This window comes from Eubalaena glacialis, chromosome 6, assembly GCF_028564815.1.
Source record: "Eubalaena glacialis isolate mEubGla1 chromosome 6, mEubGla1.1.hap2.+ XY, whole genome shotgun sequence".
NCBI lineage: Eukaryota > Metazoa > Chordata > Mammalia > Artiodactyla > Balaenidae > Eubalaena > Eubalaena glacialis.
Window position 1 is genome coordinate 69,298,661 of NC_083721.1, and position 12,384 is coordinate 69,311,044.

General features: G+C 38.8%; 1 protein-coding gene across 1 annotated transcript in view; it reads right to left on the reverse strand.

The window, feature by feature from the left end:
* KPNA1 (karyopherin subunit alpha 1) overlaps positions 1-3,282 on the reverse strand; it is a 73,806-nt gene extending 70,524 nt beyond the window's left edge. Inside the window, exon 1 of the mRNA XM_061194250.1 lies at positions 3,102-3,282. The gene's annotated coding sequence lies outside the window, so the exon portion shown is untranslated. The remainder of the gene's footprint in view (positions 1-3,101) is intronic.
* Positions 3,283-12,384: the final 9,102 nt, after the last annotated feature.

The window sequence follows — 12,384 nt, forward strand, 5'->3', positions numbered from 1 at the left end:
CCACTGCAAGGACTTAAAATTTCCTAATGAAGGTCCTATCTGGTCCCTCACCATCCTGGGGCCACCTCCTGCTCACTGCAGCAGAAATAGAGGCAAATCAGCCCCAATCAGCTAACTGAATTGTTTACCATTTCCAATGTTTTCTTCCATTATTATGGCTGAATTCAGAATACCTTGCAAAGTACAGAAACCTTAAAACAAAGAGATTAACAGGGAATTATCTTTATCATCACTATGTCAGTCACCTTTACTTGCATGGCCAAAAGTCTTAGTTGATTTTATACAAAGCATACATACTTCTAAAAACAATCTGATAAGACTTAAAAACACTAAATCATAAATCATCAAGACTTTACCATTAATTCAACAAACACTATGCTAAAATACTGAAGATAAAAATAATATATAATCCCTACTTTCAAACGAGAGGGAAAAGGTAAAGACAAAATCAAGAGCAACAGAGAACAAACAGTCCAGGAAACAACTGAGAGCAGCAATTCCAGACTACCTGGTATAGTTTATAACACAGCTGAGGCTAAGGAAAATTATGAAAACTATGAAAGCTGAACACAGCTCTGAGCCTCCTGATAGCCAAAGTACAAAGAGAAACAGGATGGCTTACAAATACAAATGATCTAATAAAAGCAGTCATTTGTTTAAATTAAAAAAAAAAAGCAAAGGAAGAAAAAAAGGCCTATCACTGAGGTGTTAAAAGAATTTGTAAGGTTTCTACTTTATAAGGATCAGTAAATAAATTAGAAACGGTGTCTTAGATAGCAATGAAGAGTTTTTTCATGTTGCCTTTTTTCATGTTCCAATCCTAGATAAAAGTCAAGGTACAAAATATTATTAATTCATAGTTCTGTGAAGAAACTTCTATGAGGATCTAAAGTAACATAATGCAAGTATACTGACTTCAGGTGAAGCGTTAATTTCTATCATTTAGCTTAGTCTAGGTTTTTATAAATGTATGTTTTGTTTCCCTACTAGACTGTAAACTCCTCAAGGCTTATGTTGTTTGATTCCATTTGAACTTCCTTTGCTATTTAGTACAGTTTCTGCTCAATTATGACTGATAAAATGTCATGCAGTCAGTATTTTTACTCATTATTTGTTAGTCTTCCCTGCAACACTATAAATTCCATGACACAAGAACAGTGTCTTCTAGGGGCAGGACAGGAATAAAGATGCAGATGTAGAAAATGGACTTGAGGACACGGGGAGGGGGAAGGGTAAGCTGGGATGAAGTGAGAGAGTGGCATGGACATATAGACACTACCAAATGTAAAACCGATAGCTAGTGGGAAGCAGCTGCATAGCACAGGGAGATCAGCTCGGTGCTTTGTGACCACCTAGAGGGGTGGGATAGGGAGGGTGGGAGAGAGACGCAAGAGGGAGGAGATGTGGGGATATATGTATACATATAGCTGATTCATTTTGTTATACAGCAGAAACTAACACACCATTGTAAAGCAATTATATTCCAATAAAGATGTTTAAAAAAAAAAGAACAGTGTCTTGATCATGTCTACACCCCCAGTCTCAGGGCCTATGAACACTCCAAGTATTCGCTGAATTAATGGACCAAATAAAGAAAACGCAACCAAGAAGTATGAAAGGAGAGGAGAAATAATTCCTAAATTAGCAGTGATTCTGGTTCTAAGGCTGGTTCTAACAAGAGCTGGAACACCTTAGGTAAGTTACCTAACTTCTCTGACCCTTGAAGCTTTAATCTGTAGGAAAGGAAAAAAATATACTTCAGAGTTACTGTAAGCATTAACGTTTTACTGTACAAAAAGTATTTAGCACAATATCTGGAAAGGAGCTCAATAAATGTTAATTCCTTTACCTTTCCTCATGTTTTCCACCTTAAAATCCGGTATTACACATAAAAGTGCCTTCCAAGAATAAATTATTTCAGTAAAAGTACAATAGAGTTCATTCTCCCTTTGCTTTGAAAAGTTAAAATTTCATCTCTTCAATCTTTAAAATGGAGGGGGACTAGCTTGTGAATTACTTTCAAAATATCACAAACGCAAGAACAAGTTAAGAAAAAAACAATGTCAAGAATGAGCCTTGAAGCAACGTGGGGGGGCGGCGGGGCGGGGAATCACTTATTCAACTACTGCGAAGAAATAGGGGTTTTTAAGGAAGTGCTCACTAAAGGAAAAAAGGCTTGAAAAAGGTAGAAACGTTATTTAATAGTATGTTTTAGAAAAAAAATACTTCCCAACTGTTTATTCTGAATTTAAACCTTAAAAATCAATTATTTTGACATCGTGAGCTTAAAAGTGGAACATTAAATATACTTCCATTCAAACCTAAGACATTCCTTCATGACGACTTCCCAGACTCCAGTCATCCTTCAGTTTCATCCTCCCATTTTGAGCTTAATCGAATACCTCGCCGCTTCCCTCGCATCACCACTGACACACGCTGTGTGCAGACGAAGTTCTGTCATTCCTATAATTACCACACCCCTGTCAGACGCTTCAGGCCCATGTTGTTATGACATCTGTAAACTGCAGTCCTCCGTCTGTCTCCACCCGCACCGCCCCCCCACCCGCGCTTCCAAACCACCGGCTCCGGCTCGGGCTGTAACTTATGAATTCCCGAGACGGTCCCCTCCGGCCTCGGTTAGGATTTTTACACGCCCCCTACCCCTTGCTCTTTCCTGCCTCAGTCGCCGCACTCTGCGCGGCCCACCCACACCCCCGGCTCGCTCGCGCCGGGCCGCGGCGCTGGCTCCGCACTCCCTCCTCTCCGCCCCGCTGCCTCGGCGCCCCGCAGTCCCCGACGCTGCTTCCAGCCCCGCTGCCGCGCCGCCCCGCCCCGCCTCGCCTCGCCTCGCCTCCACCGGCGTTCCCGATGGCGAACCAGTGCTCCCCACCCCCACCCTCCTCTCCGCCGGCCGCGCGGCCGTTGGGACTGCCTGGCCCGTGACGCACGGACGCGCAGCTAGCGCCCAGGCCCAGGAACCCGAGCTCGAGCACGGCCAGCGGCCCGCCCTCACCGCGGGGCCTCCCCCGCACACAACCGGATCCACCGGATCCCCCGGCGGGAGGGGGAGGGGCCGGGGGCCGCCGGGGCCCCGCACTCACCAAGCTCAAGGCAGCCGATCCCGGTGCCACTGCTGGGGTGAGCCTCTGGCTCGCTCGCTCGCCTGCCGTGCCTCTCCCGCACACAACCTCGAAGACCCAGCTCGCGCCTCGGCGGTGCTCACCAGGCCTCACTCGCCGACACCGCCGCGCACCCAGCACAGCGAGACCCAGCTCAGCCGGCGTTCGCAGTACGCCTGCGCGCGGGGGCCGGCCCGCGCGCCTGCGCGCGCCTCTCCACCACCCTGCTGCAGAGGCTGCCGGGAGGTGTAGTCTTCCAACCGTCCTTCTCGCGAAGCGCTAGCGGTTATCGGGGAACCAGTGGAGAGTCTGGAGTCGGGAAGGAGGTCCGGTTGACAAGGTTCGCAGTTAGTGGCAAAGGTTAGAGAGTCATGCTGGAGTGACAATGAAACGGTACTTCTTAGGCTGAATTGAAAAGTTATGTTTACAAACTTGTCTTCGAAGCTCTTCCAGGGCGGATCGATCCTTGCTCACCTCTGTCTATAGCCTCTGACAGGGTTGTTACCTAATACACGTTTACTGAATAAATAATGGAATGAATGAAGCCTGAGGGATTACTAAAAAAGAGTTAAAGTCACCGCTTCATGTCTAAGGCATTCACATGCAGCATGTTTGAGAAACTTCTGGGTATTTCCTTTTTTAGTTCTCTCCCGTCCCCTTTGCCTGATAATGTATATAAGCAGTATCAAAAATCATTAAGAAATTAAATGAAACACAAATGCTTGCTTTACTCTCAATAAATGCTCTCAAACGAAAATTTGGGACAAATAGTTGTTACTGTTAAATCTGATGGAATTCTCTTTGAGCTTAATCGAATTCTTTTTGAGCAGTGGCTTCAAAAGAAGAAAGACTGAAGCCAGACAAGCAGAGGTCACAGAATACAATGTCTCACATGCGACCAGGTTTATCAAATCAATCTAAACACCCACGGAGAAGCAAGGTGAAAGAAATGGGGTAGCTCTATAACATAAGTGTGGGAGAGAGGACCTCACTGCCTGAATCCTAGGCTATGCGATGTTCATTTGTTCTGGATCTCTTTCTGCCACGTCAGTATTCCCCACTAACGGTGCCTTTTCTAGGATGAGCTGAGTTTGAGCAAGGGCACTGGGGAAAGGGAATGTGTTCTAAGGGAGAGACTTGGAGGCAAGTGTGCGTGACCGCAGCTAAGCTGAGGACAGATCACTTTATTCCAATCAGGAGCTAATATTATTCAGAGCTGGACTTCAGTGTTTGTGAAAACTAGTTTCTTTCCAGTTCACCCTTACTCCTAGTTAGGGTATCCCGTGAGGGTCTGGACCAAAAGTCTGGGGTGTTTACTAGGGCCTCTCTTCCTTGACCCAACCTCTTCAGCCCCATGAGACAGTCAAAAGCTCTACTCAGTTTTTCAGCCACTGCTTTCAGAATTAGCAATCACTTCAAGTGGAAAAGTAACAGCAAACATCAGGCTCACCTCTCACGGGTTCCCTTTCTTTTCTTCCAGATCTTGGACCCACAGATTCTCACTGCTGTGGTAGCTCTTCAGTGCCTTAATGTTTTCTATATTTTGTCCAGCTATTCTCTGTGGTGGGAGGATTTGTTCAAGACAACAACAGTAGCCCATTGCTGAAGCAGAATTCCTATATATGTGTTACTTTTACAAAAATGTTATCATACCATACATGGTGTTTTGTTAGCTAATGTCTCTCTGACTATATCTTTTTGTATTAAATTTTTTTTTAAATTTTAAATTACAGAACAGTAGTTTTGCTATTACAAACAACACTGCTGTGAACGTTCTTGTACGTATCTTTGTGTGTACAGGGAAACTGCTAGATCCTAAGACATTGCATCTTTAACCTTACGAGATGTGATAGGCAGAATTCTCAGATGGCCCCCATGATCTTTGCCCCTTGCTGTTACCCTGTATAATCCCTACCCCTTGAGTGTGGGTGGGAGCTTTGACTTACTTCTGGCCAATAGAATATGGCAAGGATGATTACATTTCACTATAAGTCTCTGTCTTAGCAGACCGGAGCTAGACACTCTCCTGCTGGCCTTGAAGAAGCGAGCTTTCATGTTGAGAACTGCCTATGGAGAGGGCCACGTGGCAGGGAACTGCAGATGGTTTCTAGCACCTGGGTGCAGCCTCCAGCTGACAGCCAGTAAGAAGCCAGGGCCCTCAGCCCTACAACCACAAGGAAATGAATTCTGCCAACAACCTGAGACGGCTTGGAAGTGGATTCTTCCCCAGGCAAGCCTCCAGATGAGAAGACAACGTGACTTACACCTTGATTGCAGCTTTGTGAGACCCTGAGCAGAGGAACCAGCTCAGCTGTGCCCGTAATCCTGGCCCACAGAAACTGTGAGATAATAACTGTGTTTTAAGACACTAGGTTTCTGGTAGTTTGTTCCACAGCGATGGAAAAGTAATATACTAGATATTGCCAGATTATTTCACAAAGTGGTTGTGCCCACAACCACTTATGCTTATGCTCCACAAGCAACTGATAAGGTTTTCTTTTCTAAACAACCTTGCTAACATTTGGAAATGTCTTTTTTATTTTTGCCAAATGGATGGGTGTGAAAATACATAATAATTAGACACATATATTAACATAAAAACACGAAAAATAAGTTTTTACTTGCAATGATATATTCCCTTGTATTTTTTTCTGTTGCATAAATGCTATTACTTAAAATAGCAATAGGACTCATTAAAAGTGGCAACTAATAATTAATAGAAGGACTAATTAAGAAAATAATTTGTGAGAAAAATACAACCTTTTATAGCATAATATATATATATATATTTAAACATCTTTATTGGAGTATAATTGCTTTACAATGGTGTGTTAGTTTCTGTATATAACAAAGTGAATCAGCTATACATATACATACATCCCCATATCTCCTCCCTCTTGCGTCTCCCTCCCACTCTCCCTATCCCACCCCTCTAGGTGGTCACAAAGCACCGAGCTGATCTCCCTGTGCTATACAGCATAATATTTTTATGTTTCTTTCTGTCCTCTGGTTCAGCAACTTATTTTAACTCTTTCTTAAACTCTTTATCACATATTCAAATTTTGTAGGGCTATATTATTCTATATTCTATCTGTATATTAAGATACATAAATTAGGAATTTTATGAAGGAGAGTATAAATACAGTAGAACTAGTTAAACAGATATTACTCCTATTACAGTTTTAAAAAATGATGTGTTTCTGTCCCATGATACAGTGGGATATTTTTTATTCTTTTTGTTTCCTTTTTCATCAATATTTCTCTGAACTGCCTGGAGCCTTTAGGACATCTTTTCTTTTATGTAATGGTAAAACCAAATACAGCCAAATATAAAATTAGTTTTGACTTGCAGCTCTGTTCCTCAGCCTGCATTGCACTGATTCTTGTTGTTGGCACAGATGACATCAAGCTAAACATTCCCTGAACAAAAGTGTTTGAGCATCGAATAGTTAGGATTTTAATTACTAGTGCAGCAGGTTTTTAAACTTGTAGGAATTTGTTTCTGGTTCTCCAAAATGTCCACCCATTTTGTATCTACAGACTTGCTTTGGTAAACCAACTGTTTGTCAATCAGGTCCTTTGCATATATAAATTAACCATTTCTGTATCTAAAATGCCCATTGTTTTTAAAACATTCTGAAGCACATTGTATGTTACCATAAGTTAAACCTCTCTTCCCCAGCAAAAATGGTTTTAAAGCATAGAGGTAATTTGAACTTGTGAAATTGAAGTTAGATTCCAAATAAATTTACAGTTTTAGTGAAGAAATTCAGAAAGTCCTGTTTAATTTGGTTACTTTTTTCTAGGGACATTTTTTTTTAAGTTCTGAAACAGTCTTATTTCCAAAAATTAGTCTTTTTTTTTCTGTTTGAAGTTTTTGTCGCAACCTGCATATAACATTGAATAATTGAGATTCAGATGGTTCATCCTTTTCTAGACTTCTTACGACCTCTTCAAGGATTATCAGACACTTTTGGAGAACCAGCATGTTTATTTCTGTTTCACTGTAATTCTTCTCTCCGTTCTCATCCTCAATGTATTTCCAAATTGGAGCAGGACATTCTTGTTGTTCCACGCTTTGAAAATATGATTTTATGGCAGGCTGACATTATAACGTCTTTTCTATGGCTGGCAACAATGATCGCCATCTTGTAGGTACATGTTTAAGGAAGCTGTCTCCTGCCATTTCTATAGTCAAAAATGTCGTTAAATGCTTCCGCACATTTTGAGGAAACTGAAATGCCCAAACACTTTCATTATGAAAACTTCCGTATCGCAGGTAAGCAAACCACACCCCTCTTTAAACAGTGTTCTGTACAAGATGTTTAGCCGATGAGATCGTTTCATTTTCTTTGGTAAGAAGTTTAGAGAGTGAATAGAATTTGTCAAAATTAACATTTGCCCTGAAAGCAAATAAATAAGCCAAGTCTACTTTGTCTTTGGACAGATATAACACACTTTGTTTTATGTGTTTGTGGTTTCATTAAAGTCTTAGACATCAAGAAGTCAATTTGAAACTCCATTTTTCAAGTCAAATTACCTTAAGAGCTAGGGGAGACATTTTCTGAATCAGGAAATAAAACCTTACTCCGTTCCGTAGAGCAATGAAAGGCACGATACAATAATGCATATTGGTTCATGTGATACGCCCAAGATAATTCAGCAGCCACTATTTTCAACTGAGCATTGGTGTCTTTGGGAGAAATTAAACAAACTTTTGATTGATTTTGAAGTACTCGTCTGTCTCATCCTGGACTTGTAAATTTCAGTCTCCATATGTGCTTTTACGTCCCCTTCTCCGCCATACCCATCCCAAACTCTTTTCTGCATATTGCACAGTATGCTCTGTTTTTGTTATTTACCTTCATAATCAGTTACATTGTCCTTCCATATGTAATTAATATTACACAGTCGTTGAGCTTTCTTTCAGTGATGTCATCATGCTGTTGCTGGTATTATAATCACTCTCTTATAAAACATGATCATCACTCTCATAATGTTAAAATATTTAACTTGTATGAGGCACAATGGTTAGTCCATAGGCAAAGCCAAAGATGTATTGCTAATGTTTATGATTACAATGCACTTAAACTGCACACTTTGGTCGCATCCCTCAGAATGATGCAACAATGGATGATCATTACTGTGAACTGCAAATCATGGTTACCAATATCAGTGAACAGGGGAAAAAAAACAATGACAGAGACTATAGAAGTCGAATAATCTGTGCTGTATCCATTTGACACAATAAGCAGTGTTGCTTTCAGCCTCTATTTTTGGGGATGTATGGTTTTGTACTTTTCCCCCAACTTCCCACACCCATCATAAAAGATCAGGATTTTTTTGTGTGTCCTGGGAGGTTTCCCAGGATGTAGGAATTTCAGTGCTAAAACCCAGAAGGTCAAGCAAATCAGAACAGTTTGTCCCTCTTTCCCACCTGTACTGGCCAAATGTATTCCATTCATCTGGCCAGTACACCCATTCCCCTACCTGCTGTGAGTGCTGCCTGATAACTTTCAGCTGCCCCCTTCTCTGAAGAATTGCAGGGCTAACAAGAGCCAGCTTGCTAGAAGGCTCCCACTCCTTTCCCCAAGGACAAACCTCAGCCAATAACTGACATCAGAGTAAAAAAAGGCCAACCATTGCTACAGTGTGCGACTTACTCTAATGGTACTATGTGTGCTCTAGAGCCTCCCCATGTAATCAGACTGAAGCTAGTCTTCAACTGAGACAGCACTCTTACTAGCTTTTCCCCCTGCCTTAGACTGTCTCTTTTATTCCCACATTCCTGAGAGCACTCTCCCAATAAGTCACTTGAACAAGAATCCCCATCTCAGGCTCTGCATCTAGGGAACCCTCCCTAGGCCATGATCCTAATGTGCTGTTTTCCATTTCCTTAATCAGTTGTCCAAGACCACTTACTGAGGTTGGTCCATTGTTTTCCCAGTGATCTGCAATTTTACCTCTGTCATTCATATATATATACACACTCAGGGCTCCATATTGAGAAAAGTATGCATATAGTCACATGATACTCAGAAAATAAAAAGAACCAGTGAGCAAAAATGCAAGAAACAAATAGTTTAGACTTGAACATGGAAACTTGAATAAGAAATCAATTGTATTCTTTATCACATAAATTCTGATTTCTAAATGGTACTTAGCTTCTAATTGCAAATATTTACTGAAAATATTTTAATGTATCATGAAAGTATTGACACCGTAAAACCTGCAATGTGAAAAAGTGCGTCAGAAATTTGCAGAATTTTTTATATATTTATAAAATTTATATAGTATATATAAACTTGAGAGATATATATCACGACTATACAAATATATAAATGTATTATATAAATTTATGTATTTTGGGGGTTATTCAATACATATATATTTGATATATATATTCGAGATACATATATTCTCAGGTTTCCATATAGGCACAAGTCTGTTTTGGAGCTTTCTATTCAGTTGGTCTGTTTGTCTATCCCTACCCCAATAACACATCTTAATTACTGTAATTGTATAATAAGTCATAATATGTTGTAGGTCAAGTCACCTCCACTTTGTTTTTCTTCTTTAAATTGCTTTGGTTCTTCTTGGGCCTTTTTGTTTGATATGTTTTATAATTACTCCATCAGTTTCTATTAAGAAAATCTCCTCTGATTTTGATTGAAACTATATTGAATTGATAAGATTAATTTTTGGAGAACAGACATTGCTAGTATATTGTCTTCCTCTCAGTGAGGATATAGTATATCTCTCCAGTTATTTAGGTCTTCTCTAATGCCTTTCAATGATGTTTTGTAATTTTTTTCAGGAAGTTTTTGTACATCTTTTGTTAAATTTAATTCTAGTTACCTTATTTTTTTGCTGTTGCTATTATATTGGTTTAAAAAAAAAGCCTTTACATTTATTGTTTTTCATGCATAAAAAATGAAATTGATTTATATAAATTTCTATTTAGAATCTTGCAGAGTGCTTTTACTAATCCTAATAATTTGTCTCCAGATTTTCTTGGATTTTCTATAGACAATCATATTTTCTGTGATATAATGACATTTTTGTTTCTCCATTTTTAATGTTTTTTGTTTGTTCTTTAATGTGTTTGACAGGAGCTCTAATACACTGCTGAAGGTGTGGTGATAGGAAGCATCCAGTGTCTCATTCCTGATTTTGTAGGGAATCACTCTAATGTTTTACCATGAAATACGATCCTTGCTCTAGGTTTTTGGTAGATATCCTTTTATGAGTTCTTTACCAAATGATTTCTCTCTATATATTGAAATGAGCATACCCTTTAATATATTTATATGGTAAGTTACATTTTAGGTTTTCTGAAGTTAAAGTCTCTTTGCATTTCTGAGATAAACCCAACTTGACCATGATTTATTTACACAGAGCTGAATTACATTTATTAATACTTTGATTAGAATTTGTGCATCTATTAACATAAATGAATCAGTCTGTACTTTTCCTATCTTGTACTGTTGTCTATTTTTGGTATCAAAGTAAAACTAGCTCTGAAAAATTTGTTGGGGAGGGTTCCCTATTTCTGTTCTCCAGAAGATTTTATGTTTATAATTCCAGAAGATTGGAATTATGTGTTCTTTGAAGATTTGGGAGAACTCACTAGTTAAATCATCTTAGCCTGTTGTATTTACTTGTTTACTTGTTAGGAAAAATTTTAATTACTAATTTAGCTTATTTAATAGATATTAGAAAATTCAGGATTTCTAGTTCTTCAGTCAATTTTGGTAAGTTGTTTTTTCTAAGAAAATCTATATTTTGTCTAAATTTTCAATGTATTAGCATTAAATTGTTTTGTCTATTTTTTAAAATTTTTGCAAAGAAACTGCTATTGACTTTATTACTTTTCTCTGTTGTATGTTTTTGTTTTTATTTAATTATTTTCTGTTTTTATTCAAGTTTATTTTGATTTTCTTTTTTTTAATTTTTAAAAAATTTATTTATTTTATTTATTTATTTTTGGCTGTGTTGGGTCTTCGTTGCTGCATGTGGGCTTTCTCTAGTTGCGGCGAGCAGGGGCTACTCTTTGTTGCGGTGCGCAGGCTTCTCATTGTCGAGGCTTCTCTTGTTGCAGAGCACAGGCTCTAGGCACACGGGCTTCAGTAGTCGTGGCACGCAGGCTCAGTAGTTGTGGCGCATGGGCTTAGTTGCTCCGCTGCATGTGGGGTCTTCCCAGACCAGGGCTCAAACCCATGTCCCCTGCATTGGCAGGCGGATTCTTAACCACTGCGCCATGAGGGAAGCCCCTGATTTTCTTTTCTTACCTTAAATTGGTTACTTAACTGATTAATTTCTGCCTGTAGATTTTCTTAATATAAGCTTTAAGGTTCTATAACTTAAGTACTATTTTAGTTTTATGTCAAAAATTGTATTAGTAATATTTTCATTAACATTCAGTTCTAAATATTTTCCAATTTCTGTTAAGTTTTCATGACCCATGAGATGTTATTTTGAAGTGTATATCTTATTTCCAAATGTATTTATTTTTAAGCTATTGTGTTTTTTTTATTGATTTCTAAGTTAATTACATGATGGATGATGGTCAGAGAACACAGTCCAATAGAGAATATCTTAAAACTGTTGAACTTAGAATATGGTCAATATGTATAACTGTTCTGTGTATACTTGAGAAGAATATATATTCTCTAATTGCTGGGTGGAGGGTTCTGTATATGTTCATTAGGTTAAAACTGTGTTCTTCAAATCTTCTATAGTCTTGCTAATTTTTTTAACTGAGTGTCTACTAGGTCCTGAGAGAGCTGTGTTAAATCTCTAAGATAGTGGATTTGTCAGTTTTGCCAGTAATTCTGTCAGTTTTTGCTTTATATAGTGTGAGGCTATGTTATTACCTCAATTACCATCATTATATGCCTATCATTATATCTATTCCCAGTTAACTGAATCTTTTGTTATTGAGTAGTCATTTATCCCTAATAACATTCTTTAACTTAAGGTTAAACTTTGGGATCTGTTTGTTCTTATTTTTCTAATTCCTTTAGGTGTAAGTTTAGATTGTTTGAGATTTTTCTTGTTTACTGAGGTAGGCTTGTATCACTATAAACTTCCCTTTTAGAACTGCTTTTGCTGTGTCCCATTGATTTTGGATCATTGTTTTCAATTTCATTTGTCTCCAGGCATTTTAAAATTTCCTCTTTGATTTCTTCAGTGACCTATTGGTTGTTTAGTAGCCTATTATTTAGCCTCGAAATGTTTGTGTTTTTGGCAGTTTTTTCCTTGT